The following is a 27,556-nucleotide window of genomic DNA, read 5'->3' as shown; positions in this document are numbered from 1 at the left end:
GCGGCACTCCCCAGGTAGAGTAGGCACACAGAGACACTCCAGGCTGCATCTCCCAGGTAGACAGGCCAGAGAGATAGGCAACACAGAGACACTCTAGGCTGCACTCCCCAGGTTGATAGGCACACAGAGACACTCTAGGCTGCACTCCCCAGGTAGATAGGCACACAAAGACACTCTAGGCTGCACTTCCCAAGTAGATAGGCAGACGAGACACTCGAGGCTGCACTCCGAGGAATATAGGTAGGGAGAGAGGCACACAGAGACACTCAAGGTTGCACACCCCAGGTAGATAGCACACAGAGACCCTGCAGCCTGCAGTCCCCGAGGTAGATAGGCAGAGAGATAGGCACACAGAGACACTAAAGACTGCACTCCACCAGGTAGATAGGCACACAGAGACACTCTAGGCTGCCAGTTCCCGAGGTAGATAGCAGTTCGATAGGGCACACAGAGACACTCAAGGCTGAATTACCGTGGTACAAAGACAGTGATGTAGGCATGGAGATAGGCACAGAAAACACTCTAAACTGCACTCCCAGGTAGATAGGTATAGAGAGACACTCGGGCGCATCTCGAGGAAGATAGGCAGGGAGATAGGCACACAGAGACATCCAGGCTGAACTCCCCATAGTAGATAGGCACACAAAGACACTCTAGGCTGCACTCCCAGGTAGATAGGCACACAGAGACACTCTAGGCTGCATCACCCAGGTAAACGGCAGAGAGATAGGAAGACGGGACACTCCAGGCTGCACTCCCCAGGTAGATAGGCAAAATAGAGACACTCAGGCAGCAACTCCTCAGTTAGACAGTCACACAGAGACACTCTAGGCTGCATCTCCGTGGAAGATAGGCAGGGAGATAGGCAGGGAGATAGGCAAACAGAGACACTCTAGGCTGCACTCCCCAGGTAGATAGGCACACAGAGACCACTCTAGGCTGCATCTCCGTGGAAGATAGGCAGGGAGCTAGGCAGGAGATAGGCAAACAGAGACACTCTAGGCTGCACTCCCCAGGTAGATAGCACACAGAGACAGTCTAGGCTGCACTCCGTGGAAGATAGGCAGGGAGATAGGCAGGGAGATGGCAAACAGAGAACTCTAGGCTGCACTCCCCAGGTAGATAGGCACACAGAGACACTCGAGGCTGCATCTCCGAGGAAGTAGGCAGGGAGATAGGCACACAGACACATTCTAGGCGCCATCTTCCAGGTAGACAGGCCAGGGGTAGCCAAGGATATAGGCACACAGAGAACACTCCAGGCTGCAGTCCCGAGGTAGTTAGCAGGAGATAGGCACACCGAGATACTCCTGGCAGCACCCCGAGGTAGATAGGAACACAGAGACACTCTAGGCTGCATCCTCCAGGTAAACAGGCAGAGAGATAGGAAGACAGAAAACACTCCAGGCTGCACTCCCAGGTAGATAGGCCACACAGAATCACTGTAGGCTGCAGTACCCGAGGTTATAGCAGGTTGATAGGTACACAGAGCCACTCAGGCTGCACTCCCCAGGTAGATAGGCAAATAGAGACACTCCAGGCAGCACTCCCCAGTTAGATAGGCACACAGAGACACTCTAGGCTGAATCACCAAGGTAGATAGGCGGGAGATAGGCACACAGAGACACTCAATGCTTCACTCCCCAGTAGACGGCACACAGAGATATCTAGGCAGTAGTCCCCAGGTAGATAGGCACACAGAGACACTCTAAGCTGCATCTCCCACGTAGACAGGCAGGAGAGATAGGACACAGAGACACTCTAGGCTGCATCTCCGAGGAAGATAGACAGGGAGATAGGCACACAGAGAACAGTCTAGCTGCATCTCCCAGGTAGACAGGCAGAGAGATAGTGACACAGAGACACTCTAGGCTTCACTCCCCAGGTAGATAGGCACACAGAGACATGCAGGCTTGCAGTCCCCGAGGTAGACAGGCAGGGAGATAGGCACCACAGAGACACTCTAGCGAATCCCCGTGGTACAAAGACAGTGATGTAGGCATGGGAGATAGGCACACAGAGACACTATAAACTGCACTCCCCATGTAGATAGGCACAAGAGAGACCACTCGAGGCTGCATCTCTGAGGAAGATAGGCAGGGAGATAGGCACACAGAGACACTCCAGGCTGCAGTCTCCAGGCAGATAGGCACACAGAGACACTCTAGGCTGCATCTCCCAGGTAAACAGGCAGAGAGATAGGAAGACAGAGACACTCTAAACTGCACTCCCATGTGATAGACACAGAGAGACACGAGCTGCATCTTGAGGATGATAGGGCAGGGAGATAGGCACCACAGAGACACTCCAGGCTGCAGCTCCAGGTAGATTGGCAACACAGAGACACTCTACGCTGCAGTCCCCGAGGTTATAGGCAGGTAGATAGGCACCAGAGACACTTAAGGCTGCACTCCCCAGGTAGATAGGCACAAGACACTCTAGTTGCACTTCCCAAGTAGATAGGCAGACACAGGAGACACTCTAAGCTGCATCTACCACGTAGACAGGCAGAGAGATAGGCACACAGAGACACTCTAGGTGCATCTCCGAGGAAGATAGACAGGGAGATAGGCACACAGAGACAGTCTAGGCTGCATCTCCCAGGTAGACAGGCAGAGAGATAGTGACACAGAGACACTCTGGCTCACTCCCAGGTAGATAGGCACACAGAGACACTGCAGGCTGCAGTCCCCGAGGGTAGACAGGCAGGGAGATAGGCACACAGAGACACTCTAGGCTGAATCCCCGTGGTACAAAGACAGTGATGTAGGCATGGAGATAGGCACACAGTGACACTCAAGGCGGCACTCCCCAGGTAGATAGGCACAGAGAGACACTCTAGGCAGCAGTACCAGGTAAATAGGCACACAGAGACACTCCAGGCTGCCCTTCCCAGGTAGATAGGCAGGGAGATAGGCACACAGAGACACTTAGGCTGCATCCCCGTGGTAGGTAGGCACACAGAGACACTCTAGGCTGCAGTCCCTGAGGTTGTTAGGCACACAGAGACACTCAAGGCTTCACTCCCCAGGTAGATAGATACACAGAGACACTCTAGGCTGCAGTCTCCAGTTAGATAGGCACACAGAGACACTCAAGGCTGAATTACCGTGGTACAAAGACAGTGATGTAGGCATGGAGATAGGCACACAGAAACACTCTAAACTGCACTCCCCAGGTAGATAGGTATAGAGAGACACTCGAGGCTGCATCTCTGAGGAAGATAGGCAGGGAGATAGGCACACAGAGACACTCCAGGCTGAACTCCCCAGGTAGATAGGCACACAAAGACACTCTAGGCTGCACTCCCCAGGTAGATAGGCACACAGAGACACTCTAGGCTGCATCACCCAGGTAAACAGGCAGAGAGATAGGAAGACAGGGACACTCCAGGCTGCACTCCCCAGGTAGATAGGCAAATAGAGACACTCAGGCAGCACTCCTCAGTTAGACAGTCACACAGAGACACTCTAGGCTGCATCTCCGTGGAAGATAGGCAGGGAGATAGGCAGGGAGATAGGCCAAACAGAGACACTCTAGGCTGCACTCCCCAGGTAGATAGGCACACAGAGACACTCTAGGCTGCATCTCCGTGGAAGATAGGCAGGGATGATAGGCAGGGAGATAGGCAAACAGAGACACTCTAGGCTGCACTCCCCAGGTAGATAGGCACACAGAGACAGTCTAGGCTGCATCTCCGTGGAAGATAGGCAGGGAGATAGGCAGGGAGATAGGCAAACAGAGACACTCTAGGCTGCACTCCCCAGGTAGATAGGCACACAGAGACACTCGAGGCTGCATCTCCGAGGAAGATAGGCAGGGAGATAGGCACACAGACACATTCTAGGCTGCATCTTCCAGGTAGACAGGCAGGGAGGTAGCCAAGGATATAGGCACACAGAGACACTCCAGGCTGCAGTCCCCGAGGTAGTTAGGCAGGTAGATAGGCACACCGAGATACTCCTGGCAGCATCCCCGAGGTAGATAGGAACACAGAGACACTCTAGGCTGCATCTCCCAGGTAAACAGGCAGAGAGATAGGAAGACAGAAACACTCCAGGCTGCACTCCCCAGGTAGATAGGCACACAGAATCACTGTAGGCTGCAGTACCCGAGGTTTATAGGCAGGTTGATAGGTACACAGAGACACTCAAGGCTGCACTCCCCAGGTAGATAGGCAAATAGAGACACTCCAGGCAGCACTCCCCAGTTAGATAGGCACACAGAGACACTCTAGGCTGAATCACCAAGGTAGATAGGCAGGGAGATAGGCACACAGAGACACTCAATGCTTCACTCCCCAGTAGATAGGCACACAGAGATACTCTAGGCAGTAGTCCCCAGGTAGATAGGCACACAGAGACACTCTAAGCTGCATCTACCACGTAGACAGGCAGAGAGATAGGCACACAGAGACACTCTAGGCTGCATCTCCGAGGAAGATAGACAGGGAGATAGGCACACAGAGACAGTCTAGGCTGCATCTCCCAGGTAGACAGGCAGAGAGATAGTGACACAGAGACACTCTAGGCTTCACTCCCCAGGTAGATAGGCACACAGAGACACTGCAGGCTGCAGTCCCCCGAGGTAGACAGGCAGGGAGATAGGCACACAGAGACACTCTAGGCTGAATCCCCGTGGTACAAAGACAGTGATGTAGGCATGGAGATAGGCACACAGAGACACTATAAACTGCACTCCCCCATGTAGATAGGCACAGAGAGACACTCGAGGCTGCATCTCTGAGGAAGATAGGCAGGGAGATAGGCACACAGAGACACTCCAGGCTGCAGTCTCCAGGCAGATAGGCACACAGAGACACTCTAGGCTGCATCTCCCAGGTAAACAGGCAGAGAGATAGGAAGACAGAGACACTCTAAACTGCACTCCCCATGTAGATAGACACAGAGAGACACTCGAGGCTGCATCTCTGAGGATGATAGGCAGGGAGATAGGCACACAGAGACACTCCAGGCTGCAGTCTCCAGGTAGATTGGCACACAGAGACACTCTACGCTGCAGTCCCCGAGGTAGATAGGCAGGTAGATAGGCACACAGAGACACTTAAGGCTGCACTCCCCAGGTAGATAGGCACACAAAGACACTCTAGGTTGCACTTCCCAAGTAGATAGGCAGACAGAGACACTCTAAGCTGCATCTACCACGTAGACAGGCAGAGAGATAGGCACACAGAGACACTCTAGGCTGCATCTCCGAGGAAGATAGACAGGGAGATAGGCACACAGAGACAGTCTAGGCTGCATCTCCCAGGTAGACAGGCAGAGAGATAGTGACACAGAGACACTCTAGGCTTCACTCCCCAGGTAGATAGGCACACAGAGACACTGCAGGCTGCAGTCCCCGAGGTAGACAGGCAGGGAGATAGGCACACAGAGACACTCTAGGCTGAATCCCCGTGGTACAAAGACAGTGATGTAGGCATGGAGATAGGCACACAGTGACACTCAAGGCGGCACTCCCCAGGTAGATAGGCACAGAGAGACACTCTAGGCAGCAGTACCCAGGTAAATAGGCACACAGAGACACTCCAGGCTGCCCTTCCCAGGTAGATAGGCAGGGAGATAGGCACACAGAGACACTCTAGGCTGCATCCCCGTGGTAGGTAGGCACACAGAGACACTCTAGGCTGCAGTCCCTGAGGTTGTTAGGCACACAGAGACACTCAAGGCTTCACTCCCCAGGTAGATAGACACACAGAGACACTCTAGGCTGCAGTCTCCAGTTAGATAGGCACACAGAGACACTCTAGGCTGCAGTCCCAGAGGTAGATAGGCAGGGAGATAGTCAAACAGTGACACTATAGGCTGCATACCCGAGGAAGATAGGCAGGGAGATAGGCAGGGAGATAGACACAGAGAGACATTCTAGGCTTCACTCCCCAGGTAGATAGGCACTCAGAGACACTGCAGGATGCGCTCCGAAGGTAGATAGGCACACAGAGTCACTGTATGCTGCACTCCCGAGGTAGATGGGCACACACAGACACTGTAGGCTTCATCTCCTAGGTAGACAGGCAGAGAGATAGGCAGGGAAATAGGCACACAGAGACAGTCTAGGCTGCAGTCGCCCAGTTAGATAGGCACACAGACACACTCTAGGCTGCACTCCCCAGGTAGATAGGCACACAGAGACACTCTAAGCTGAATCCCCGAGGTACAGAGACAGTGATGTAGGCAGGGAGATAGGCACACAGTGACACTCAAGGCGGCACTCCCCAGGTAGATAGGCACAGAGAGACACTCTAGGCAGCAGTCCCCAGGTAGATAGGCAAACAGAGACACTCCAGGCTGCCCTTCCCAGGTAGATAGGCATAGAGAGACACTCGAGGTTGCATCTCCGAGGAAGATAGGCAGGGAGATAGGCACACAGAGACACTCCAGGCTGAACTCCCCAGGTAGATAGGCACACAAACACACTCTAGGCTGCACTCCCCAGGTAGATAGGCACACAGAGACACTCCAGGCTGCATCTCCCAGGTAGACAGGCAGAGAGATAGGCACACAGAGACACTCTAGGCTGCACTCCCCAGGTAGATAGGCACACAGAGACACTCTAGGCTGCACTCCCCAGGTAGATAGGCACACAAAGACGCTCTAGGCTGCACTTCCCAAGTAGATAGGCAGACAGAGACACTCGAGGCTGCATCTCCGAGGAATATAGGTAGGGAGATAGGCACACAGAGACACTCAAGGTTGCACACCCCAGGTAGATAGCACACAGAGACACTGCAGCCTGCAGTCCCCGAGGTAGATAGGCAGAGAGATAGGCACACAGAGACACTAAAGACTGCACTCCAGCAGGTAGATAGGCACACAGAGACACTCTAGGCTGCAGTCCCCGAGGTAGATAGGCAGGTAGATAGGCACACAGAGACACTCAAGGCTGAATTACCGTGGTACAAAGACAGTGATGTAGGCATGGAGATAGGCACACAGAAACACTCTAAACTGCACTCCCCAGGTAGATAGGTATAGAGAGACACTCGAGGCTGCATCTCTGAGGAAGATAGGCAGGGAGATAGGCACACAGAGACACTCCAGGCTGAACTCCCCAGGTAGATAGGCACACAAAGACACTCTAGGCTGCACTCCCCAGGTAGATAGGCACACAGAGACACTCTAGGCTGCATCACCCAGGTAAACAGGCAGAGAGATAGGAAGACAGGGACACTCCAGGCTGCACTCCCCAGGTAGATAGGCAAATAGAGACACTCCAGGCAGCACTCCCCAGTTAGACAGTCACACAGAGACACTCTAGGCTGCATCTCCGTGGAAGATAGGCAGGGAGATAGGCAGGGAGATAGGCAAACAGAGACACTCTAGGCTGCACTCCCCAGGTAGATAGGCACACAGAGACACTCTAGGCTGCATCTCCGTGGAAGATAGGCAGGGAGATAGGCAGGGAGATAGGCAAACAGAGACACTCTAGGCTGCACTCCCCAGGTAGATAGGCACACAGAGACAGTCTAGGCTGCATCTCCGTGGAAGATAGGCAGGGAGATAGGCAGGGAGATAGGCAAACAGAGACACTCTAGGCTGCACTCCCCAGGTAGACAGGCACACAGAGACACTCGAGGCTGCATCTCCGAGGAAGATAGGCAGGGAGATAGGCACACAGACACATTCTAGGCTGCATCTTCCAGGTAGACAGGCAGGGAGGTAGCCAAGGATATAGGCACACAGAGACACTCCAGGCTGCAGTCCCCGAGGTAGTTAGGCAGGTAGATAGGCACACCGAGATACTCCTGGCAGCATCCCCGAGGTAGATAGGAACACAGAGACACTCTAGGCTGCATCTCCCAGGTAAACAGGCAGAGAGATAGTAAGACAGAAACACTCCAGGTTGCACTCCCCAGGTAGATAGGCACACAGAATCACTGTAGGCTGCAGTACCCGAGGTTTATAGGCAGGTAGATAGGTACACAGAGACACTCAAGGCTGCACTCCCCAGGTAGATAGGCAAATAGAGACACTCCAGGCAGCACTCCCCAGTTAGATAGGCACACAGAGACACTCTAGGCTGAATCACCAAGGTAGATAGGCAGGGAGATAGGCACACAGAGACACTCAATGCTTCACTCCTCAGTAGATAGGCACACAGAGATACTCTAGGCAGTAGTCCCCAGGTAGATAGGCACACAGAGACACTCTAAGCTGCATCTACCACGTAGACAGGCAGAGAGATAGGCACACAGAGACACTCTAGGCTGCATCTCCGAGGAAGATAGACAGGGAGATAGGCACACAGAGACAGTCTAGGCTTCACTCCCCAGGTAGATAGGCACACAGAGACACTGCAGGCTGCAGTCCCCGAGGTAGACAGGCAGGGAGATAGGCACACAGAGACACTCTAGGCTGAATCCCCGTGGTACAAAGACAGTGATGTAGGCATGGAGATAGGCACACAGAGACACTATAAACTGCACTCCCCATGTAGATAGGCACAGAGAGACACTCGAGGCTGCATCTCTGAGGAAGATAGGCAGGGAGATAGGCACACAGAGACACTCCAGGCTGCAGTATCCAGGTAGATAGGCACACAGAGACACTCTAGGCTGCAGTCCCCGAGGTAGATAGGCAGGTAGATAGGCACACAGAGATACTCAAAGCTTCACTCCCCAGGTAGATAGGCACACAGAGACACTCTAGGCAGCAGTCCCCAGGTAGATAGGCACACAGAGACGCTCTAAGCTTCATCTACCAGGTAGACAGGCAGAGAGATAGGCACACCGAGACACTCTAGACTCCATTCCCCAGGTAGACAGGCACACAGAGACACTCTAAGCTGCATCTCCCAGGTAAACAGGCAGAGAGATAGGAAGACAGAGACACTCTAAACTGCACTCCCCATGTAGATAGACACAGAGAGACACTCGAGGCTGCATCTCTGAGGATGATAGGCAGGGAGATAGGCACACAGAGACACTCCAGGCTGCAGTCTCCAGGTAGATTGGCACACAGAGACACTCTACGCTGCAGTCCCCGAGGTAGATAGGCAGGTAGATAGGCACACAGAGACACTTAAGGCTGCACTCCCCAGGTAGATAGGCACACAAAGACACTCTAGGTTGCACTTCCCAAGTAGATAGGCAGACAGAGACACTCGAGGCTGCATCTTCGAGGAATATAGGTAGGGAGATAGGGACACAGAGACACTCAAGGTTGCACACCCCAGGTAGATAGCACACAGAGACACTGCAGCCTGCAGTCCCCGAGGTAGATAGGCAGAGAGATAGGCACACAGAGACACTAAAGACTGCACTCCACCAGGTAGATAGGCACACAGAGACACTCTAGGCTGCAGTCCCCGAGGTAGATAGGCAGGTAGATAGGCACACAGAGACACTCAAGGCTGAATTACCGTGGTACAAAGACAGTGATGTAGGCATGGAGATAGGCACACAGAAACACTCTAAACTGCACTCCCCAGGTAGATAGGTATAGAGAGACACTCGAGGCTGCATCTCTGAGGAAGATAGGCAGGGAGATAGGCACACAGAGACACTCCAGGCTGAACTCCCCAGGTAGATAGGCACACAAACACACTCTAGGCTGCACTCCCCAGGTAGATAGGCACACAGAGACACTCCAGGCTGCATCTCCCAGGTAGACAGGCAGAGAGATAGGCACACAGAGACACTCTAGGCTGCACTACCCAGGTAGATAGGCACACAGAGACACTCTAGGCTGCACTCCCCAGGTAGATAGGCACACAAAGACACTCTAGGCTGCACTTCCCAAGTAGATAGGCAGACAGAGACACTCGAGGCTGCATCTCCGAGGAATATAGGTAGGGAGATAGGCTCACAGAGACACTCAAGGTTGCACACCCCAGGTACATAGCACACAGAGACACTGCAGGCTGCAGTCCCCAAGGTAGATAGGCAGAGAGATAGGCACACAGAGACACTAAAGACTGCACTCCAGCAGGTAGATAGGCACACAGAGACACTCTAGGCTGCAGTCCCCGAGGTAGATAGGCAGGTAGATAGGCACACAGAGACACTCAAGGCTGAATTACCGTGGTACAAAGACAGTGATGTAGGCATGGAGATAGGCACACAGAAACACTCTAAACTGCACTCCCCAGGTAGATAGGTATAGAGAGACACTCGAGGCTGCATCTCTGAGGAAGATAGGCAGGGAGATAGGCACACAGAGACACTCCAGGCTGAACTCCCCAGGTAGATAGGCACACAAAGACACTCTAGGCTGCACTCCCCAGGTAGATAGGCACACAGAGACAGTCTAGGCTGCATCACCCAGGTAAACAGGCAGAGAGATAGGAAGACAGGGACACTCCAGGCTGCACTCCCCAGGTAGATAGGCAAATAGAGACACTCCAGGCAGCACTCCCCAGTTAGACAGTCACACAGAGACACTCTAGGCTGCATCTCCGTGGAAGATAGGCAGGGACATAGGCAGGGAGATAGGCAAACAGAGACACTCTAGGCTGCACTCCCCAGGTAGATAGGCACACAGAGACAGTCTAGGCTGCATCTCCGTGGAAGATAGGCAGGGAGATAGGCAGGGAGATAGGCAAACAGAGACACTCTAGGCTGCACTCCCCAGGTAGATAGGCACACAGAGACACTCGAGGCTGCATCTCCGAGGAAGATAGGCAGGGAGATAGGCACACAGACACATTCTAGGCTGCATCTTCCAGGTAGACAGGCAGGGAGGTAGCCAAGGATATAGGCACACAGAGACACTCCAGGCTGCAGTCCCCGAGGTAGTTAGGCAGGTAGATAGGCACACCGAGATACTCCTGGCAGCATCCCCGAGGTAGATAGGAACACAGAGACACTCTAGGCTGCATCTCCCAGGTAAACAGGCAGAGAGATAGGAAGACAGAAACACTCCAGGCTGCACTCACCAGGTAGATAGGCACACAGAATCACTGTAGGCTGCAGTACCCGAGGTTTATAGGCAGGTAGATAGGTACACAGAGACACTCAATGCTGCACTCCCCAGTTAGATAGGCAAATAGAGACACTCCAGGCAGCACTCCCCAGTTAGATAGGCACACAGAGACAATCTAGGCTGAATCACCAAGGTAGATAGGCAGGGAGATAGGCACACAGAGACACTCAATGCTTCACTCCCCAGTAGATAGGCACACAGAGATACTCTAGGCAGTAGTCCCCAGGTAGATAGGCACACAGAGACACTCTAAGCTGCATCTCCCAGGTAGACAGGCAGAGAGATAGTGACACAGAGACACTCTAGGCTTCACTCCCCAGGTAGATAGGCACACAGAGACACTGCAGGCTGCAGTCCCCGAGGTAGACAGGCAGGGAGATAGGCACACAGAGACACTCTAGGCTGAATCCCCGTGGTACAAACACAGTGATGTAGGCATGGAGATAGGCACACAGAAACACTATAAACTGCACTCCCCATGTAGATAGGCACAGAGAGACACTCGAGGCTGCATCTCTGAGGAAGATAGGCAGGGAGATAGGCACACAGAGACACTTCAGGCTGCAGTCTCAAGGTAGATAGGCACACACAGACATTCTAGGCTGCAGTCCCCGAGGTAGATAGGCAGGTTGATAGGCACACAGAGATACTCAAAGCTTCACTCCCCAGGTAGATAGGCACACAGAGACACTCTAGGCTGAACTCCCCAAGTAGATAGGCACACAAAGACACTGTAGGCTGCATCTCCCATGTAAACAGGCAGAGAGATAGGAAGACAGAGACACTCCAGGCTGCACTCCCCAGGTAGACAGGCACACAGAATCACTGTAGGCAGCAGTACCCGAGGTTTATAGGCAGGTAGATAGGCACACAGAGACACTCTAGGCTGCACTCCCCAGGTAGATAGGCACACAGAGACACTCCAGGCTGCACTCCCCAGGTAGATAGGCACACAGAGACACTCTAGGCTGAATCCCCGAGGTACAGAGACAGTGATGTAGGCAGGGAGATAGGCACACAGAGACATTCTAGGCTTCACTCCCCAGGTAGATAGGCTCACAGAGACACTCTAGGCTGCACTCCCCAGGTAGATCGGCACACAGAGACACTGCAGGCTGCATTCCCGAGGGAGATAGGCACACAATGACACTCTAGGCTAAATCCCCATGGTACAAAGACACTGATGTAGGCATGGAGATAGGCACACAGAGACACTCTAAACTGCACTCCCCAGGTAGATAGGCACGGAGAGACACTCGAGGCTGCATCTCCGAGGAAGATAGGCAGGGAGATACGCACATAGAGATACTCAAGGCTTCACTCCCCAGGTAGATAGGCACTCAGAGACACTGCAGGATGAACTCCGAAGGTAGATAGGCACACAGAGACACTGTATGCTGCACTTCCGAGGTAGATGGGCACACACAGACACTGTAGGCTGCATCTCCTAGGTAGACAGTCAGAGAGATAGGCAGGGAAATAGGCACACAGAGACAGTCTAGGCTGCAGTCCCCGAGGTAGATAGGCACAGAGACACACTCTAGGCTGCACTCCCCAGGTAGATAGGCACACAGAGACACTCTAAGCTGAATCCCCGAGGTACAGAGACAGTGATGTAGGCAGGGAGATAGGCACACAGTGACACTCAAGGCGGCACTACCCAGGTAGATAGGCACAGAGAGACACTCTAGGCAGCAGTCCCTAGGTAGACAGGCACACAGAGACACTCCAGGCTGCCCTTCCCAGGTAGATAGGCAGGGAGATAGGCACACAGAGACACTCCAGGCTGAACTCCCCAGGTAGATAGGCACACAGAGACACTCCAGGCTGCATCTCTGAGGAAGACAGGCAGGTAGATAGGCAGCGAGATAGGCACACTGAGACACTCTAGTCTGTATCTCTCAGGTAGAGAGGCAGAGAGATCGTAACACAGAGACAATCTAGGGTGCACTCCCCAGGTAGATAGGCACACAGAGACAGTGCAGGCTGCAGTCCCCGAGGTAGATAGGTAGAGAGATAGGCACACAGAGACATTCTAGGCTGCAGTACCCGAGGTAGACAGGTAGGGAAATAGACAGGGAGATAGGCACACAGAGACACTCAAGGCTGCAATCCCCACGTAGATAGGCACACAGAGACACTCTAGGCTGCATCTCCGAGGAAGATAGGCAGTGAGATAGGCAGGGACATAGGCACACAGAGACACTCCAGGCTACACTCCCCAGGTAGATAGGCACAGAGACACTCTAGGCTGAATCCCCGAGGTACAGAGACAGTGATGTAGGCAGGGAGATAGGCACACAGAAACATTCTAGGCTTCAATCCCCAGGTAGATAGGCAAAGAGAGACACTCTAGGATGCATTTCCCAGGTAGACAGGCAGAGAGATAGTGACAGAGAGACACTCTAGGCTGCACTCCCCAGGTAGATAGGCACACAGAGTCACTGCAGGCTGCATTCCCCGAGGGAGTTAGGCACACAGAGACACTGTATGCTGCACTCCCGAGGTAGATGTGCACACACAGACACTGTAGGCTGCATCACCTAGGTAGACAGGCAGAGAGATAGGCAGGGAAATAGGCACACAGAGACAGTCTAGGCTGCAGTCCCCGAGGTAGATAGGCACACAGACACACTCTAGGCTGCACTCCCCAGCTAGATAGGCACACAGAGACACTCTAAGCTGAATCCCCGAGGTACAGAGACAGTGATGTAGGCAGGGAGATAGGCACACAGTGAAACTCAAGGCGGCACTCCCCAGGTGGATAGGCACAGAGAGACACTCTAGGCAGCAGTACCCAGGTAGATAGGCACACAGAGACACTCCAGGCTGCCCTTCCCAGGTAGATAGGCAGGTAGGTAGGCACACAGAGACACTCTAGGCTGCATCCCCGTGGTAGGTAGGCACACAGAGACACTCTAGGCTGCAGTCCCTGAGGTTGTTAGGCACACAGAGACACTCAAGGCTTCACTCCCCAGGTAGATAGACACACAGAGACACCCTAGGCTGCAGTCTCCAGTTAGATAGGCACACAGAGACACTCTAGGCTGCACTTCCCAAGTAGATAGGCAGACAGAGACACTCGAGGCTGCATCTCCGAGGAATATAGGTAGGGAGATAGGCACACAGAGACACTCAAGGTTGCACACCCCAGGTAGATAGCACACAGAGACACTGCAGCCTGCAGTCCCCGAGGTAGATAGGCAGAGAGATAGGCACACAGAGACACTAAAGACTGCACTCCACCAGGTAGATAGGCACACAGAGACACTCTAGGCTGCAGTCCCCGAGATAGATAGGCAGGTAGATAGGCACACAGAGACACTCAAGGCTGAATTACCGTGGTACAAAGACAGTGATGTAGGCATGGAGATAGGCACACAGAAACACTCTAAACTGCACTCCCCAGGTAGATAGGTATAGAGAGACACTCGAGGCTGCATCTCTGAGGAAGATAGGCAGGGAGATAGGCACACAGAGACACTCCAGGCTGAACTCCCCAGGTAGATAGGCACACAAAGACACTCTAGGCTGCACTCCCCAGGTAGATAGGCACACAGAGACACTCTAGGCTGCATCACCCAGGTAAACAGGCAGAGAGATAGGAAGACAGGGACACTCCAGGCTGCACTCCCCAGGTAGATAGGCAAATAGAGACACTCCAGGCAGCACTCCCCAGTTAGACAGTCACACAGAGACACTCTAGGCTGCATCTCCGTGGAAGATAGGCAGGGAGATAGGCAGGGAGATAGGCAAACAGAGACACTCTAGGCTGCACTCCCCAGGTAGATAGGCACACAGAGACACTCTAGGCTGCATCTCCGTGGAAGATAGGCAGGGAGATAGGCAAACAGAGACACTCTAGGCTGCACTCCCCAGGTAGATAGGCACACAGAGACAGTCTAGGCTGCATCTCCGTGGAAGATAGGCAGGGAGATAGGCAGGGAGATAGGCAAACAGAGACACTCTAGGCTGCACTCCCCAGGTAGACAGGCACACAGAGACACTCGAGGCTGCATCTCCGAGGAAGATAGGCAGGGAGATAGGCACACAGACACATTCTAGGCTGCATCTTCCAGGTAGACAGGCAGGGAGGTAGCCAAGGATATAGGCACACAGAGACACTCCAGGCTGCAGTCCCCGAGGTAGTTAGGCAGGTAGATAGGCACACCGAGATACTCCTGGCAGCATCCCCGAGGTAGATAGGAACACAGAGACACTCTAGGCTGCATCTCCCAGGTAAACAGGCAGAGAGATAGGAAGACAGAAACACTCCAGGCTGCACTCCCCAGGTAGATAGGCACACAGAATCACTGTAGGCTGCAGTACCCGAGGTTTATAGGCAGGTAGATAGGTACACAGAGACACTCAAGACTGCACTCCCCAGGTAGATAGGCAAATAGAGACACTCCAGGCAGCACTCCCCAGTTAGATAGGCACACAGAGACACTCTAGGCTGAATCACCAAGGTAGATAGGCAGGGAGATAGGCACACAGAGACACTCAATGCTTCACTCCCCAGTAGATAGGCACACAGAGATACTCTAGGCAGTAGTCCCCAGGTAGATAGGCACACAGAGACACTCTAAGCTGCATCTACCACGTAGACAGGCAGAGAGATAGGCACACAGAGACACTCTAGGCTGCATCTCCGAGGAAGATAGACAGGGAGATAGGCACACAGAGACAGTCTAGGCTGCATCTCCCAGGTAGACAGGCAGAGAGATAGTGACACAGAGACACTCTAGGCTTCACTCCCCAGGTAGATAGGCACACAGAGACACTGCAGGCTGCAGTCCCCGAGGTAGACAGGCAGGGAGATAGGCACACAGAGACACTCTAGGCTGAATCCCCGTGGTACAAAGACAGTGATGTAGGCATGGAGATAGGCACACAGAGACACTATAAACTGCACTCCCCATGTAGATAGGCACAGAGAGACACTCGAGGCTGCATCTCTGAGGAAGATAGGCAGGGAGATAGGCACACAGAGACACTCCAGGCTGAACTCCCCAGGTAGATAGGCACACAGAGACACTCTAGGCAGCAGTCCCCAGGTAGATAGGCACACAGAGACACTCTAAGCTTCATCTACCAGGTAGACCGGCAGAGAGATAGGCACACCGAGACACTCTAGACTCCATTCCCCAGGTAGACAGGCACACAGAGACACTCTAGGCTGCATCTCCCAGGTAAACAGGCAGAGAGATAGGAAGACAGAGACACTCTAAACTGCACTCCCCATGTAGATAGACACAGAGAGACACTCGAGGCTGCATCTCTGAGGATGATAGGCAGGGAGATAGGCACACAGAGACACTCCAGGCTGCAGTCTCCAGGTAGATTGGCACACAGAGACACTCTACGCTGCAGTCCCCGAGGTAGATAGGCAGGTAGATAGGCACACAGAGACACTTAAGGCTGCACTCCCCAGGTAGATCGGCACATAGAGACACTCCAGGCAGCACTCCCCAGTTAGATAGGCACACAGAGACACTCTAGGCTGAATCACCAAGGAAGATAGGTAGGGAGATAGGCACATAGAGCAACTCCAGGATGCACTCCCCAGGTAGATAAGCACACAGAGAAACTGTAGGCTGTGGTCATCGAGGTAGAATGGCAGGGAGATAGGCACACAGAGACACTCAATGCTTCACTCCCCACGTAGATAGGCACACAGAGACACTCTAGGCTGCGGTCCCCAGGTAGATAGGCACACAGAGACACTGCAGGCTGCAGTCCCCGAAGTAGATAGGCAGGGAGATAAGCAGACAGAGACATTATAGGCTACAGTACCCGAGGTAGATAGGCAGGTAGATAGGCACAAAGAGACACTCCATGCTGCCCTTCCCAGGTAGATAGGCAGGGAGATACGCACACAGAGACACTCTAGGCTGCATCCCTGTGGTAGGTAGGCACACAGAGACACTCTAGGCTGCAGTCCCCGAGGGAGTTAGGCACACAGAGACACTCCAGGCTGCACTCCCCAGGTAGATAGGCACACAGAGACACTCTAGGCTGCACTTCCCAGGTAGATAGGCACACATAGACACTCTAGGCTGCACTCCCCAGGTAGATAGACACAAAAGGACACTCTAGGCTGAACTCCCCAATAGATAGGCACACAGAGACACTCTAGGCTGCACTCCCCAGGTAGATAGGCACGGAGAGACACTCGAGGCTGCATCTCCGAGGAAGATAGGCAGGGAGATACGCACATAGAGATACTCAAGGCTTCACTCCCCAGGTAGATAGGCACACAGAGACACTGTATGCTGCACTTCCGAGGTAGATGGGCACACACAGACACTGTAGGCTGCATCTCCTAGGTAGACAGTCAGAGAGATAGGCAGGGAAATAGGCACACAGAGACAGTCTAGGCTGCAGTCCCCGAGGTAGATACGCACACAGACACACTCTAGGCTGCACTCCCCAGGTAGATAGGCACACAGAGACACTCTAAGCTGAATCCCCGAGGTACAGAGACAGTGATGTAGGCAGGGAGATAGGCACACAGTGACACTCAAGGCGGCACTACCCAGGTAGATAGGCACAGAGAGACACTCTAGGCAGCAGTCCCTAGGTAGACAGGCACACAGAGACACTCCAGGCTGCCCTTCCCAGGTAGATAGGCAGGGAAATAGGCACACAGAGACACTCTAGGCTGCATCCCCGTGGTAGGTAGACACAAAGAGACACTCTAGGCTGCACTCCCCGAGGGAGTTAGGCACACAGAGACACTCAAGGCTTCACTCCCCAGGTAGATAGACACACAGACACACTCTAGGCTGCAGTCTCCAGGTAGATAGGCACACAGAGACACTCTAGGCTGTAGTCCCCAGGTAGATAGGCATAGAGAGACACTCGGGATGCATCTGCGAGGAAGATAGGAAGGGAGATAGGCACACAGAGACACTCCAGGCTGAATTCCCCAGGTAGATAGGCATGGAGATAGGCACCCAGAGACACTCTAAACTGAACTCCCCTGGTAGATAGGCACAGAGAGACACTCGAGGCTGTATCTCCGAGGAAGATAGGCAGGGAGATAGGCACACAGAGACACTGCAGGCTGCAGTCCCCGAGGTAGATAGGCAGGGAGATAGGCACACAGAGACACTCAAGTCTGCAATCCCCATGTATAGGCACACAGAGACACTTTAGGCTGCACTCCCCAGGTAGATAGGCACACAAAGACACTCTAGGCTGCACTTCCCAGGTAGATAGGCACACAGAAACACTCGCGGCTGCATCTCCGAGGAAGATAGGCAGGGACATAGGCACATAGAGACACTCAAGGCTGCACACCCCACGTAGATAGCACACAGAGACACTGCAGGCTGCAGTCCCCAAGGTAGATTGAAAGGGAGATAGGCACACAGAGACATTCCAGGCTGCAGTCCCCGAGGTAGATAGGCACAAAGAGACACTGCAGGCTGCAGTCCCCGAGGTAGATTGTCAGGGAGATAGGCACACAGAGACACTCTAGGCTGCATATCCGAAGTAGACAGACTGAGAGATAGGCACACAGAGACAATCTAGGCTGCACTCCCCAGGTAGATAGACACAAAGAGACACTCTAGGCTGAACTCCCCATGTAGATAGGCACACAGAGACACTGTAGGCTGCATCTCCTAGGTAGACAGGCAGAGAGATAGGCAGGGAAATAGGCACACAGAGACAGTCTAGGCTGCAGTCGCCGAGTTAGATAGGCACACAGACACACTCTAGGCTGCACTCCCCAGGTAGATAGGCACACAGAGACACTCTAAGCTGAATCCCCGAGGTACAGAGACAGTGATGTAGGCAGGGAGATAGGCACACAGTGACACTCAAGGCGGCACTCCCCAGGTAGATAGGCACAGAGAGACACTCTAGGCAGCAGTCCCCAGGTAGATAGGCAAACAGAGACACTCCAGGCTGCCCTTCCCAGGTAGATAGGCATAGAGAGACACTCGAGGTTGCATCTCCGAGGAAGATAGGCAGGGAGATAGGCACACAGAGACACTCCAGGCTGAACTCCCCAGGTAGATAGGCACACAAACACACTCTAGGCTGCACTCCCCAGGTAGATAGGCACACAGAGACACTCCAGGCTGCATCTCCCAGGTAGACAGGCAGAGAGATAGGCACACAGAGACACTCTAGGCTGCACTCCCCAGGTAGATAGGCACACAGAGACACTCTAGGCTGCACTCCCCAGGTAGATAGGCACACAAAGACACTCTAGGCTGCACTTCCCAAGTAGATAGGCAGACAGAGACACTCGAGGCTGCATCTCCGAGGAATATAGGTAGGGAGATAGGCACACAGAGACACTCAAGGTTGCACACCCCAGGTAGATAGCACACAGAGACACTGCAGGCTGCAGTCCCCGAGGTAGATAGGCAGAGAGATAGGCACACAGAGACACTAAAGACTGCACTCCACCAGGTAGATAGGCACGCACAGACACTCTAGGCTGCAGTCCCCGAGGTAGATAGGCAGGTAGATAGGCACACAGAGACACTCAAGGCTGAATTACCGTGGTACAAAGACAGTGATGTAGGCATGGAGATAGGCACACAGAAACACTCTAAACTGCACTCCCCAGGTAGATAGGTATAGAGAGACACTCGAGGCTGCATCTCTGAGGAAGATAGGCAGGGAGATAGGCACACAGAGACACTCCAGGCTGAACTCCCCAGGTAGATAGGCACACAAAGACACTCTAGGCTGCACTCCCCAGGTAGATAGGCACACAGAGACACTCTAGGCTGCATCACCCAGGTAAACAGGCAGAGAGATAGGAAGACAGGGACACTCCAGGCTGCACTCCCCAGGTAGATAGGCAAATAGAGACACTCCAGGCAGCACTCCCCAGTTAGACAGTCACACAGAGACACTCTAGGCTGCATCTCCGTGGAAGATAGGCAGGGAGATAGGCAGGGAGATAGGCAAACAGAGACACTCTAGGCTGCACTCCCCAGGTAGATAGGCACACAGAGACACTCTAGGCTGCATCTCCGTGGAAGATAGGCAGGGAGATAGGCAGGGAGATAGGCAAACAGAGACACTCTAGGCTGCACTCCCCAGGTAGATAGGCACACAGAGACAGTCTAGGCTGCATCTCCGTGGAAGATAGGCAGGGAGATAGGCAAACAGAGACACTCTAGGCTGCACTCCCCAGGTAGATAAGCACACAGAGACACTCGAGGCTGCATCTCCGAGGAAGATAGGCAGGGAGATAGGCACACAGACACATTCTAGGCTGCATCTTCCAGGTAGACAGGCAGGGAGGTAGCCAAGGATATAGGCACACAGAGACACTCCAGGCTGCAGTCCCCGAGGTAGTTAGGCAGGTAGATAGGCACACCGAGATACTCCTGGCAGCATCCCCGAGGTAGATAGGAACACAGAGACACTCTAGGCTGCATCTCCCACGTAAACAGGCAGAGAGATAGGAAGACAGAAACACTCCAGGCTGCACTCCCCAGGTAGATAGGCACACAGAATCACTGTAGGCTGCAGTACCCGAGGTTTATAGGCAGGTAGATAGGTACACAGAGACACTCAAGACTGCACTCCCCAGGTAGATAGGCAAATAGAGACACTCCAGGCAGCACTCCCCAGTTAGATATGCACACAGAGACACTCTAGGCTGAATCACCAAGGTAGATAGGCAGGGAGATAGGCACACAGAGACACTCAATACTTCACTCCCCAGTAGATAGGCACACAGAGATACTCTAGGCAGTAGTCCCCAGGTAGATAGGCACACAGAGACACTCTAAGCTGCATCTACCACGTAGACAGGCAGAGAGATAGGCACACAGAGACACTCTAGGCTGCATCTCCGAGGAAGATAGACAGGGAGATAGGCACACAGAGACCGTCTAGGCTGCATCTCCCAGGTAGACAGGCAGAGAGATAGTGACACAGAGACACTCTAGGCTTCACTCCCCAGGTAGATAGGCACACAGAGACACTGCAGGCTGCAGTCCCCGAGGTAGACAGGCAGTGAGATAGGCACACAGAGACACTCTAGGCTGAATCCCCGTGGTACAAAGACAGTGATGTAGGCATGGAGATAGGCACACAGAGACACTATAAACTGCACTCCCCATGTAGATAGGCACAGAGAGACACTCGAGGCTGCATCTCTGAGGAAGATAGGCAGGGAGATAGGCACACAGAGACACTCCAGGCTGAACTCCCCAGGTAGATAGGCACACAGAGACACTCTAGGCAGCAGTCCCCAGGTAGATAGGCACACAGAGACACTCTAAGCTTCATCTACCAGGTAGACAGGCAGAGAGATAGGCACACCGAGACACTCTAGACTCCATTCCCCAGGTAGACAGGCACACAGAGACACTCTAGGCTGCATCTCCCAGGTAAACAGGCAGAGAGATAGGAAGACAGAGACACTCTAAACTGCACTCCCCATGTAGATAGACACAGAGAGACACTCGAGGCTGCATCTCTGAGGATGATAGGCAGGGAGATAGGCACACAGAGACACTCCAGGCTGCAGTCTCCAGGTAGATAGGCACACAGAGACACTCTAGGCTACACTCCCCAGGTAGATAGACACAAAGAGACACTCCAGGCATCACTCCCCAGTTAGATAGGCACACAGAGACACTCTAGGCTGAATCCCCAAGATAGATAGGTAGGGAGATAGGCTGACAGAGACACTCAATGCTTCACTCCCCAGGTAGATAGGCACACAGAGACACTCTAGGCTGCATCCCCGAGGTAGAGAGGTAGAGAGATAGGCACATAGAGACAGTCTAGGCTGCATCTCCGAAATGATAGGCAGGGAGACAGGCAGGGAGATACGCACACAGAGACACTCTAGGCTGCACTCCCGAGGTGTTTTGGGACACAGAGACACTCAAGACTGCACTCCCCAGGTAGACAGGTAGAGAAATAGACAGGGAGATAGGCACACAGAGACATTCTAGGCTTCACTCCCCAGGTAGATACGAACACAGAGATATTCTAGGCTGCAGTCTCCGAGGTACACAGACAGTGATGTAGGCAGGGAAATACGCACATAGAGACAGTCTAGGCTGCACTCCCCAGGTAGACAGGCAGGGAAATAGACAGGGAGATAGGCACACAGAGACATTCTAGCCTTCACTCCCCAGATAGATAGGCACACAGAGACACTCTAGGCTGCAATCCCCAGGTAGATAGGCACACATAGACACTCTAGGATGCACTCCCCAGGTAGACAGGTAGAGAGATACACATACAGAGACACTCTATGCTGAATTCTCGAGGTACACAGACAGTGATGTAGGCAGGCGGATAGGCAGACAGAGACACTCTAGGCTGCACTCCCCAGGTAGATAGGAACACAGAGACACTATAGGCTGCATGTCCGAAGGTGATAGGCAGGGAGATAGGCACACAGAGACACTCTAGGCTGTATCTCCCAGGTAGACAGGTAGAGACATAGGCACACAGAGACACTCTAGGCTGCATCTCCCAGGTGGACAAGCAGGCAGATAGGCACACAGAGACACTCTAGGCTGCATCTACGAGGCTGACAGGAAGGGAGATAGGCAGAGAGATAGGCACACAGAGACACCCTAGGCTGCATCTACGAGGTAGACAGGTAGAGAGATAGGCAGGGAGATAGGGACATAGAGACACTCTAGGCTGCACTCCCCAGGTATATAGGCAGGGACATAGGCACACAGAGATACTCTAGGCTTCACTCCCCAGGTAGGTAGGAACACAGAGACACTCTAGGCTGCATGTCCGAAGGTGATAGGCAGGGAGACAGGCAGGGAGATAGGCACACAGAGACATTCTAGGCTGCATCTCCCAGGTACACAGGCAGAGAGATAGGCACATAGACACACTCTAGGCTGCATCTCCCAGGTAGACAGGCAGGGAGATAGGCACACAAGACACTACAGTCTGCATCCCCGAGGTAGACAGGTAGAGATATAGGCACACAGAGACACTCTAGGCTTCATCCCCGAGGTAGAGAGGTAGAGAGATAGGCACATAGAGAAAGTCTAGGCTGCATCTCCGAAATGATAGGCAGGGAGACAGGCAGGGAGATACGCACACAGAGACACTCTAGGCTGCATTCCCGAGGTGGATTGGCACACAGAGACACTCAAGACTGCACTCCCCAGGTAGACAGGTAGGGAAATAGACAGGGAGATAGGCACACAGAGACATTCTAGGCTTCATTCCCCAGGTAGATACGTACACAGAGATACTCTAGGCTGCAGTCTCCGAGGTACACAGACAGTGATGTAGGCAGGGAAATAGGCACATAGAGACACTCTAGGCTGCACTCCCCAGGTAGACAGGCAGGGAAATAGACAGGGAGATAGGCACACAGAGACATTCTAGGCTTCACTCCCCAGGTAGATAGGCACACAGAGACACTCTAGGCTGCACTCCGCAGGTAGATAGGCACACATAGACACTCTAGGATGAACTACCCAGGTAGACAGGTAGAGAGATACGCATACAGAGACACTCTATGCTGAATTCTCGAGGTACACACACAGTGATGTAGGCAGGCGGATAGGCACATAGAGACACTCTAGGCTGCACTCCCCAGGTAGATAGGAACACAGAGACACTCTAGGCTGCATGTCCGAAGGTGATAGGCAGGAAGACAGGCCAAAGATAGGCACATAGAGACACTCTAGGCTGCATCCCCGAGGTAGACAGGTAGAGAGATAGGCACAGAGAGACACTCTAGGCTGCATGTCCGAAGGTGATAGGCAGGGAGATAGGCACACAGAGACACTCTAGGCTGCATCTCCCAGGTAGACAGGTAGAGAGATAGGCACACAGAGACACTCTAGGCTGCATGTCCGAAGGTGATAGGCAGGGAGATAGGCACACAGAGACACTCTAGGCTGCATCTCCCAGGTAGACAGGTAGGGAAATAGGCACACAGAGACACTCTAGGCTGCATCTCCCAGGTGGACAAGCAGGCAGATAGGCACACAGAGACACTCTAGGCTGCATCTACGAGGCTGACAGGAAGGGAGATAGGCAGAGAGATAGGCACACAGAGACAGTCTAGGCTGCATCTCCCAGGTAGACAGGCAGAGAGATAGGCACACAGAGACACTACAGTCTGCATCCCCGAGGTAGACAGGTAGAGAGATAGGCACACAGAGACACTCTAGGCTGCATCTCCCAGGTAGACAGGCAGGGAGATAGGCACACAGAGACACTCTAGGCCTCACTCCCTAGGTAGACAGGCAGGGAAATAGACAGGGAGATAGGCACACAAAGACACTCTAGGCTGCACTCCCCAGGTATATAGGCAGGGAGATAGGCACACAGAGATACTCTAGGGTTCACTCCCCAGGTAGGTAGGAACACAGAGACACTCTAGGCTGCATGTCCGAAGGTGATAGGCAGGGAGACAGGCAGGGAGATATGCACACAGAGACACTCTAGGGTGCATCTCCCAGGTACACAGGCAGAGAGATAGGCACATAGACACACTCTAGGCTGCATCTCCCAGGTAGACAGGCAGGGAGATAGGCACACAAGACACTACAGTCTGCATCACCGAGGTAGACAGGTAGAGAGATAGGCACACAGAGACACTCTACGCTGCATCTCCCAGGTACACAGGCAGAGAGATAGGCACAGAGAGACACTACAGTCTGCATCCCCGAGGAAGACAGGTAGAGATATAGGCACACAGAGGCACTCTAGGCTGAATTCCCGAGGTACACAGACAGTGATGTAGGCAGGGAAATAGGCACATAGAGACACTCTAGGCTGCACTCCCCAGGTAGATACGAACACAGAGACACTCTAGGCTGCATGTCCGAAGGTGATAGGCAGGGAGACAGGCAGGTAGATAGGCACACAGAGACACTCTAGGCTGCATCCCCGAGGTAGAGAGGTAGAGAGATAGGCACATACAGACAGTCTAGGCTGCATCTCCGAAATGATAGGCAGGGAGACAGGCAGGGAGATACGCACACAGAGACACTCTAGGCTGCACTCCCGAGGTGGTTTGGGACACAGAGACACTAGGCTGCACTCCCCAGGTAGATAGGAACACAGAGACACTCTAGGCTGCATGTCCGAAGGTGATAGGCAGGAAGACAGGCCGGTAGATAGGCACACAGAGACACTCTAGGCAGCATCCCCGAGGTAGACAGGTAGAGAGAAAGGCACACAGAGACACTCTAGGCTGCATCTCCCAGGTAGACAGGTAGGGAAATAGGCACACAGAGACACTCTAGGCTGCATCTCCCAGGTGGACAAGCAGGCAGATAGGCACACAGAGACACTCTATGCTGCATCTACGAGGCTGACAGGAAGGGAGATAGGCAGAGAGATAGGCACACAGAGACACTCTAGGCTGCATCTCCCAGGTAGACAGGCAGAGAGATAGGCACACAGAGACACTACAGTCTGCATCCCCGAGGTAGACAGGTAGAGAGAAGGGACACAGAGACACTCTAGGCTGCATGTCGGAAAGTGATAGGCAGGGAGACAGGCAGGGAGATAGGGACACAGAGACACTCTAAGCTGCACTCCCCAGGTAGACAGGCAGGGAAATAGACAGGGAGATAGGCACACAGAGACACTCTAGGCTGCACTCCCGAGGTAGATATACACACAGAGACACTCAAGGCTGCACTCCCCAGGTAGACAGGAAGGGAAATACACAGGGAGATAGGCACACAGAGACATTCTAGGCTACAGTCCCCAGGTAGATAGGCACACAGAGACACTCTAGGCTGCAGTCTCCGAGGTAGACAGGCAGGGAGATAGGCACAAAGAGACACTCTAGGCTGCACTCCCGAGGTAGATAGGCACACAGAGACACTCTAGGCTGCACTCCCCAGGTAGATAGGCATACGGAGACACAGCCGGCTGCCCTTCCCAGGTAGATAGGCAGGGAGATAGGCACACAGAGACACTCAAGGCTGCACTCCCCAGGTTGATAGGCACACAGAGACACACCAGGCTGTCCTTCCCAGGTAGATAGGTAGGGAGATAGGCACACAGAGACACTCAAGGCTGCACTCCCCAGGTAGATAGGTACACAGAGACACTCTAGGCTGCATCTCCCAGGTAGACAGGCAGAGAGATAGGCACACAGAGACACTACAGTCTGCATCCCCGAGGTAGACAGGTAGCGAGATAGGCACACAGAGACACTCTAGGCTGCATGTCCGAAAGTGATAGGCAGGGAGACCGGCAGGGAGATAGGCACACAGAGACACTCTAGGCTCCAATCCCCAGGTAGATAGGCACACAGAGACAATCCAGGCTGCAGTCTCCGAGGTAGACAGGCAGAGAGATAGGCAGGGAGATAGGCACACAGAGACACTCAAGGCTTCACTCCCCAGGTAGATAGGAACACAGAGACATTCTAGGCTTCACTCCCCAGGTAGATAGGCACACAGAGACACTGTAGGCTGCATCTCCGAAGGTGATAGGCAGGGAGACAGGCAGGGAGATAGGCACACAGATACACTCTAGGCTGCATCCCTGAGGTAGACAGGCAGGGAGATAGGCATAAAGAGACACTCAAGGCTCCACTCCCCTGGTAGATAGGCACACAGAGACACTCTAGGCTGCAGTCTCCGAGGTACACAGACAGTGATGTAGGCAGGGAAATAGGCACATAGAGACACTCTAGGCTGCATCTCCCAGGTAGACAGGCGTAGAGATAGGCACACAGAGACACTCTAGGCTGCATGTCTGAAAGTGATAGGCAGGGAGACAGGCAGGGAGATAGGCACAAACAGACACTCAAGGCTGCACTCCCCAGGTAGATAGGCACACAGAGACACTCTAGGCTGCATCTCCCAGGTAGACAGGCAGGGATATAGGCAGGGAGATAGGCAGAAAGAGACAGTCAAGGTTGCATCACCCAGGTAGACAGGCAGGGCGATAGGCACACAGAGACACTCTAGGCTCCAATCCCCAGGTAGATAGGCACACACAGACACTGTAGGCTGCATGTCCGAAGGTGATAGGCAGGGAGACAGGCAGGGATATAGGCACACAGAGACACTCTAGGGTGCATCTCCCAGGTACACAGGCAGAGATATAGGCACATAGACACACTCTAGGCTGCATCTCCCAGGTAGACAGGCAGGGAGATAGGCACACAAGACACTACAGTCTGCATCACCGAGGTAGACAAGTAGAGAGATAGGCACACAGAGACACTCTACGCTGCATCTCCCAGGACACAGGCAGAGAGATAGACACAGAGAGACACTACAGTCTGCATCCCCGAGGTAGACAGGTAGAGATATAGGCACACAGAGGCACTCTAGGCTGAATTCCCGAGGTACACAGACAGTGATGTAGGGAGGGAAATAGGCACATAGAGACACTCTAGGCTTCACTCCCCAGGTAGATAGGAACACAGAGACACTCTAGGCTGCATGTCCGAAGGTGATAGGCAGGGAGACAGGCAGGTAGATAGGCACACAGAGACACTCTAGGCTGCATCCCCGAGGTAGAGAGGTAGAGAGATAGGCACATAGAGACAGTCTAGGCTGCATCTCCGAAATGATAGGCAGGGAGACAGGCAGGGAGATACGCACACAGAGACACTCTAGGCTGCACTCCCGAGGTGGTTTGGGACACAGAGACAC

The 27,556-nt window shown here is 53.4% G+C and overlaps 1 long non-coding RNA gene across 1 annotated transcript; it reads left to right on the top strand.

The window, feature by feature from the left end:
- Window positions 1-26,757, top strand: LOC116665076. The gene is made up of 3 exons (XR_004321666.1): window positions 1-14; window positions 13,745-13,785; window positions 26,719-26,757. It is a non-coding gene; the product is annotated as an uncharacterized LOC116665076 (long non-coding RNA).
- The last annotated feature ends 799 nt before the right edge of the window (window positions 26,758-27,556 follow it).

This window comes from Camelus ferus, chromosome 7, assembly GCF_009834535.1.
Source record: "Camelus ferus isolate YT-003-E chromosome 7, BCGSAC_Cfer_1.0, whole genome shotgun sequence".
NCBI classification, from domain to species: Eukaryota; Metazoa; Chordata; class Mammalia; order Artiodactyla; family Camelidae; genus Camelus; species Camelus ferus.
The sequence above is the reverse complement of the archived record's forward strand: the minus strand, read 5'-3'. Positions and strand labels throughout refer to the sequence as shown.